Below are 6992 nucleotides of genomic sequence, written 5' to 3'. Positions count from 1 at the left end.
CAAATTGGACCGTAGCGTCTCTGAGGCAGACTGTTTATGTAAAAGGCTGCTTGTTACAGGAGCACACTGCACAACCGCTGTGTGAATCACCAGCATGAACATCTCACTGAAGCTGAGGATGAGGGGGAGCTTTGTGCCCTGTCTGCCTGCTTTCCAAACCCACTCCAAACACAGAGCACTTTTCCCCTGAGACACCAGTGTGTGTGTGTGTGTGTGTGTGTGTGTGTGTGTGTGTGTGTGTGTGTGTGTGTGTGTGTGAGTGTGTGTGTGTGTGTGTGTGTGTGTGTGTGTGTGTGTGTGGAGGTGGAGATGTAAAGTATCCGTCAGAGGAGAGCCTCCACAGCACTTCATCATGTTTCCCTGCTCCTCCACCGGGCCTGTGCTCTACACTGCGTGGGCCTCAGTCAGGGGCTGATGAAAGGGATCTCTGCCACAGTCTACAGATGGAGCCGGGGTTCGGCGAGGACAGCGATTCCAATACTTTTGTAACTATCTGCACTGAAATCACGCATAGAAGCTTGTGTACGGTAGACAAATCCGAAGATAACAGCATACGTATATCTCTGAAAGACACACACAGCCCTGGGGAAGCATTTTAGAAAAGGCTGTTTTTCACCATGAGTGAGGATACTGTCAAAGCCTTTACAAATACATTCGAAAAGTATAATATGATGGATTAATAGAAGCATCTCATTCGATACCCTACTATCATCTATTCAATAGTGTGCGACTAGCCTATTTCCTCTTTGGGATTCGGCTACTGTAGTGGGTAATCTTTAATTTTCATTTTGATAACATCTGATTACTTTGTTGATATACTGTAGGTGGTTAAATAATCATCATTGCAATGCATTTCAAACAGCGAGATGACACATGATTAACTACACGCCCAGCCTGAGTATGACCTGTTTGTATTTTCAAATTAATAGCGTGCAAGTGTGTGTGTGTGTGTGTGTGTGTATCTGTGTGCAGGCAGAGAGAGGGAGAGAGAGAGATGGGGAGGGATGAGGTGGAGAAGAGAAAGTGCGATGATAAATGATGTGCTGTTCCCAAGCATTGGGATGGGCTGTCCAGAGGGGGAAGGGCCGTTTCTGAGCCGTGTGTGTAGCCAGGAATGATGTGTCTAAGTTAGGAACATGCTGGCAAAAAGGCTATTATTAATGAGCTCATTTCCACTTTGTAAAGACAAGGAGACATTTCCCTAATTCTGTCTCTTCTCTCGCTCCCCCTGGAAAACATCTCCACAGTCATTAGAAACATCCAGACACAACTGGTACGACACTGAAGTCTGGTACTATAGACCCAGTGGGGGAGAGGAGAGTTCTATGCTGTAGGTCAATTTTTCTGTCCGTCACACAAAATTCTGCGCAAGAAACCCAGTTGAGGATGGTTTCTGTGAGTAAACATAGCTATGGTCCAGCAACCATGAATGTGTGTTTAAGTGGATCTCAAGTCCTCTCGGGACAATTGAATATGGCACAACTTTAATGGGTCAGTAACGTTTTCATATTTTGCTATAGGCTCCACGATGAGGAATACCTCCTGAAGATTAGCCACCACTCATTCCTGAGGAAACAGAGCAGGAAGTAGCCGAGTGAGGAGCGCTGAAGAGGCCACTGTATGTTAATACATTCCCTTTGTCAGAGCTCAATTATTCATGAGTCTTTTTCTACTTTTCCTCCAAAAGGAGAAAAAAAAACGAGAGAGAAAAAAAAAAAAAGATAATGACATTTTTGGACTAAAAAGCTTTCTGAAGCATCCCCTTAATTTTGTACATGACAACCTTCCATAAATTTCACCGAGGTCCATTAATCACTTCCAGCATGTTTTCTCAGCAGCCAGGGCGGGCGGCTGTGGCTCCAGCCTCCGTGTTATTGGCTGACTCACTGGGCTGGTAACAGGATTCTGGCTCTGCCCTCTGGGTCACTGTTCCGGTACCACACACTGCACCGCCCCCCCCCCCCCCACACACACACACACACACACACACACCTCGCCCCCCCCCCCACCCCCTCACCCCCCGAACACCAATCAGAGATGGGTGCACCAGAGTGTAGGCACTGCGATTGGTCAATGAGCTAACTCAAAGAGCCGTAACGGGTCGGGGGGGTGGGCCTATAGGGGGGGCTAGACCCTACAGAGGGGTGGGGACGGACAGATCCCCGGACGGATCTTTGGCTCTGCCTGCCTGCCTGCTCATAAAGAGAGTCCGAGGCCACACCAGGCCAGACCAGACGAAGCACTCTGCTCTCACACGCTCCAACACGGCTCGGTGCCTGGGGAGGGAGGAGGATAATGGGAGCTCATCAGAGGCCAATCTAATTGCAGCGCCGCTGTGGCGTCCCTATCCGCTTTCACTGTTCCAGCTCTGGAAGAGATGGAGAAGTGGATTCAAGTTCCTAATCCACCATTTTGCTGTACTTAAGGAAGTGTTTTCCTAAAAAAAAAAAAGAATTCCTTTCTTCTAGCATTGTGCCAATAGCCCGTGGTCCTAGCATAGATGACTTGTTCTTATGATGACTGATAGATAGATGATTCACTTACTTAGACAAATGTATTTGTTGTAAGTCGCTTTGGATAAAGGCGTCTGCTAAATGCCATAAATGTAAATGTAAATGTAGTGTTGGCTTTATCATATTAGAAATACATGGCATCTGAATTTCAGACGATTGTAAAAGGAATACTACAGTGTTACTGTACATACAATGTATATTTAAAGACCAAGTACAATATACATTTTTTAATCTTCACTATGGGTGAATAAGAAAAAGGGGAGTAGGTCCTGTTAAATAGTTAATCAGCATCTTTACCTTCTTCCTCTGCCTACTGAGACTCATAATAATCCCCACCACCGTAGCGCCTTAGTGTCCGGTACCTCACGAGTGATTCACATGCTTGGCCTGGATGAATACATTATTCATAAGATTGCTGGACACTAACTGCCGCTTCATTCACAAATCCTAATGTGAGGAGGCAGCAGACATGATCTGCTGGAGTAGGGGACAGGCTGTGTGACTTGGACAGAGCAGATGGGGGAGGAGAGGTAGTGGTGGTAACATTGTGTAGTCAGCATGGGAAGAAGACAGGCATGGTGGCGATGGAGGTGTGTGGGTGGTGTGTGTGTGTGTGTGTGTGTGTGTGTGTGTGCGTGCGTGCGTGTGTGTGTGTGTGTGTGCGTGCGTGGCTGCATAGCAAATGCTTGAGTAAGAGTTCTTAGTACGTCCTCAGGGCCTTTAGCCAATGTCGCTGCAGGACTGCCTGTTATGAAATACTACACCTCCCAACACACACACCAACACACACACCAACACACACACAGACACACACACAGACACACACACACACACAAACAAACATAAGCACACAATCCTTGACAAGCCCTATCTCGACTAGACATAAATATCACAAATATCACATCCTACATAACCATGTACAATACAGTATAGTTTCTGTCTAAACAGAAGAGTCTGCAAAGCTCCAGCCTCCACATCTGCCTACAGTGCATCGTTATGGAAACGTTGCCAGAGCAGGTCTACAGTGCAACAGAACACTGTGCTCTACTGGGGATGATGTGTACATTATGATGTCCCATTCCTCTGACTCGCACTGATATTGTAAAAGGTTCTTTTCTCTCTGCAGATGTTTCTGTGCTCTCCAGCTCCCCCCTGTTCTCCTATGACACAGTCGGCTGATCTTAGATTTGCATTCAAACCTCACAGACAGACAGACAGGGGAGGAGAGGAGAGGAGACGAGAGGAGAGGAGAGGAGAGGAGAGGAGACGAGAGGAGAGGAGAGGAGAGGAGGGGAGGGGAGGGGAGAGGAGAGGAGAGGAGAGGAGAGGAGAGGAGAGGAGAGGAGAGGAGAGGAGAGGAGGAGGAGGAGGAGAAGGAGGAGGAGGAGAGGCCAGCTCTGCTCTGTCATAGCACAGGGAGGAGGAGAGGATGCAGTGTGCATTGTGCATTCAGGCCAGCCCCTGGCAGTGCAGTATCGTAGGCGGACAGTGACGTTATGCAGAAGCGGCCCGCAATGATTCCTTCGCAAAGCCCGTTCTGACGTCCAACGGCTGCTTTAGGCTTTTCTCTCCTCTCCCATACCTCAGTTTGAAATATGAACTGCGTAGGGTGTGATGTGAGCCCAGACAATGGCATTGAACTGCATTCACACTGCATAAGGGAGCATCATCTACTGGCTCGTCGGTGAGCTAGCTCAATGAATCCCCATAACCGTCTGACAAAGAGAGGCCTCCTCACTGTCCCTCTCTGTCTGCTCCCCGCGAACATATAGAAATAGAAATGTTCAAGTGCGCGGTGAAAGATTGCATCGGGATTGTCACTCACTGTTACTACAGCCTATTCACACTGTACCGTAACCATAAAGGGCCTCTCCATACAATGTGGAGATAATACAAAGATCTGTTGCCTCTGTTAGCCTTGCGCTTGTTTATTAAACAGGGTAAAGATAGTCATCACTCCACTACAGTTATTCTAAATGGCTTTTACCCAGTATCATTAATGTTACAAGTGAGGGCATGGTCCCATGTTCTCATACAAAGCATTGCACGGGAGGGAACACATCTCAAACTGTCACATGAATCATGCTACTTCAAAGAAAAACTGCAAAATCAGCTGTTTTTTCCAACAATCGACTGCACCCAATACTGCCTTCTACACCAAACGGCAAACAACATTGAGGTGTGTGTGTGTGTGTGTGTGTGTGTGTGTGTGTGTGTGTGTGTGTGTGTGTGTGTGTGTGTGTGTGTGTGTGTGTGTGTGTGTGGGACGACAAGCCATATTAATTGTGAAGCCTCAGTCCTTGGCATTCTGAGAGATCTGAGCTTCCTCCCGGTGACCCACCGATGGGATGTGTGACGCCCACAGAGAGGAGACGGTTGTGTCTGTGGCTGCAGTGAGAGAAGGCGACGGGGGTGGGGGCTGTGGGTGGGGGCTGGGGGAGGGGGCTGGGGGAGGGGGTGGGGGGGCGAGGGGCAGGTGGCTGTGTGATGAAGTGTTTCCTGGAGCTCCAGGAGGAGGCCTTTGCGGTGACAAATCATTAACGTTTGATGCGGGTTATCATAAAAAAGGGGTTATCAGACATACATTAACGTTGAGCATCTGCAACACACAAGGCTCTGACTGATTTACAGCGTGGCGCTGGTGGTATAAGAGAGGCCGTTCCCAGGGCTATGAGCTCCCAGGCAGCACATCTCTCATCTCTCTCTCTCTCTCTCTCTCCCGGAAGGACATGGACACTTTCTGGATACATGTGAAAGGAGGAGGTACAGTCGGAATCCTTTAAATACAACAGGCACGTAATAAGAGAACATCCGGTTCCAAAAATATTTTCTTTTGTTTTCTAGAGGTTTTTTTTTATATTAGAGATGTGGAGAAGGAAGCTATTCTTCAATGTGTCCACAGGCTATGCTGATATTCCATTTAAAACCAAAAGGAATGCCACAACAGGAAAGATCAATAATTGAAAGTCAATGAGAAAGCTTTCAGTGACCGATGCACCCTTCATGGTTGTTGCTGGTTTCTGCTCCCAATCGCGTACTGTAGGCTACTGTAGGCCCATGGACGGACACACGCACACACACACACACACACACGCACGCACGCACACACGCACGCACGCACACACGCACACACGCACACACGCACCACAATTCTCTCCCTCAGTAACTATGACCGGTTAGGAGGTTTAAAAGCCTTTTGTTATGTCATAGGAGGGAAAAGGCCATGATGTGCCTGCTGCTGTTAGTGAGGGAGCCAGAGGGAGGACTAATCATTCAAACACAACTACACTGAAGTCACATCTCACTAACAACACCTACGTGTGGGTGATGACAGTGAGCAAAAAAAAAGAAAAAAAATGAAAGGACAGATTAAAACAGCCTTACTGTATACTCTGAGATGCCGGGATGCAGTTGAGCTCAAAGCGCTTCCTTGCTGCTCCACGCAGACACATGGCCTTTCAGCTCCCAAAATCCTACGCAATCTCAGTCAATCTCCGGATTTAGTTTCAGACCAAGCCGCTTGTTTGTTTGTTTTTTCAATCCTCTCCCCTTTCCAAACCTCCTTGTTTCATTTCCCACTATAACCCAGAGAGGTTAGGCATGTTCATCGCAACGACGCTGGTTTGCAGCCCGATTTGGAGAGTGTGACGCACCAGCAGCGCAGGCTCTGGTGAAACATGTTAAATAAGAGAGTGAAAAGCAATCAAGGTGAAAATGCGAGCCTGCCCCCGTGGGGATTCTGCCACCTCTACTTTGCGGGTAATGGAGAGAAGTCAAATGAAAACAAATGACTGCGCTGCATTCGAGAGCTCTCCTCTTAGAGCGAATTTGGCCTCCTAATGACAACAATATATCGCGGAACGGTCTTTATTGAAATGAGATAACTAAAAAAACAGGCTGCATGTGCATGTCTCAACAAAGACCAATCAGAGAAGAGATAGAACGTGAGAGGAAAAAAAAGCTCAAAGAGTCCATTTACTGATGTCACACTACTGTAGCTGCAAGACTGAGTCAGCGTCTGTACATCTGGGAAGCCCCCCCGGGGGGGCTAACACACACCAACCCAACCCCTAACGGGTTATACTACACTCCAACACTGCAAAAACCTGCTGCAACCACCAACCGATTAGCTCCCGAAAAACGCTGTTACACAAAGGATCCCAAATGATGTCCTAGAATCAGAGGCTTTAGACAGCTGCTACCATCCTCTCCTCCTCCTCTCTGCGTCCTCCCAGCTGGTGTCTCTGCCCACCGCTCCCAGGCACACTGTCGGACAAGGGAGATGGCACAGCTTATGACCTGCTGCAAAGGCTGCTGGGAGCATGGCGGGGAGTTATCGTTTAATACCCGTTGTCATGTGGCTGGATGTGGCTAGAAGTCTACTAGCGCACGCCCCCCTAGGGGGGGGACTACGCTTCTCAGTTGATTACTGGGTGCCAGTTATCACCAATGAAAAGCAGACCTGGGATCTGACCTAAT

At 48.1% G+C, this 6992-nt stretch overlaps 1 protein-coding gene across 8 annotated transcripts in view; it reads right to left on the bottom strand.

The window, feature by feature from the left end:
* Positions 1 to 6992, bottom strand: part of rims2a (regulating synaptic membrane exocytosis 2a) — a gene marked incomplete at both ends in the record, with an annotated part of 122544 nt that overhangs the window by 67290 nt on the left and 48262 nt on the right. The gene's annotated exons all lie outside the window — the stretch shown is intronic.

The sequence above is a fragment of the Argentina silus genome, assembly GCF_951799395.1.
Source record: "Argentina silus genome assembly, chromosome: 10".
Taxonomy (NCBI): Eukaryota; Metazoa; Chordata; class Actinopteri; order Argentiniformes; family Argentinidae; genus Argentina; species Argentina silus.
The sequence above is the reverse complement of the archived record's forward strand: the minus strand, read 5'-3'. Positions and strand labels throughout refer to the sequence as shown.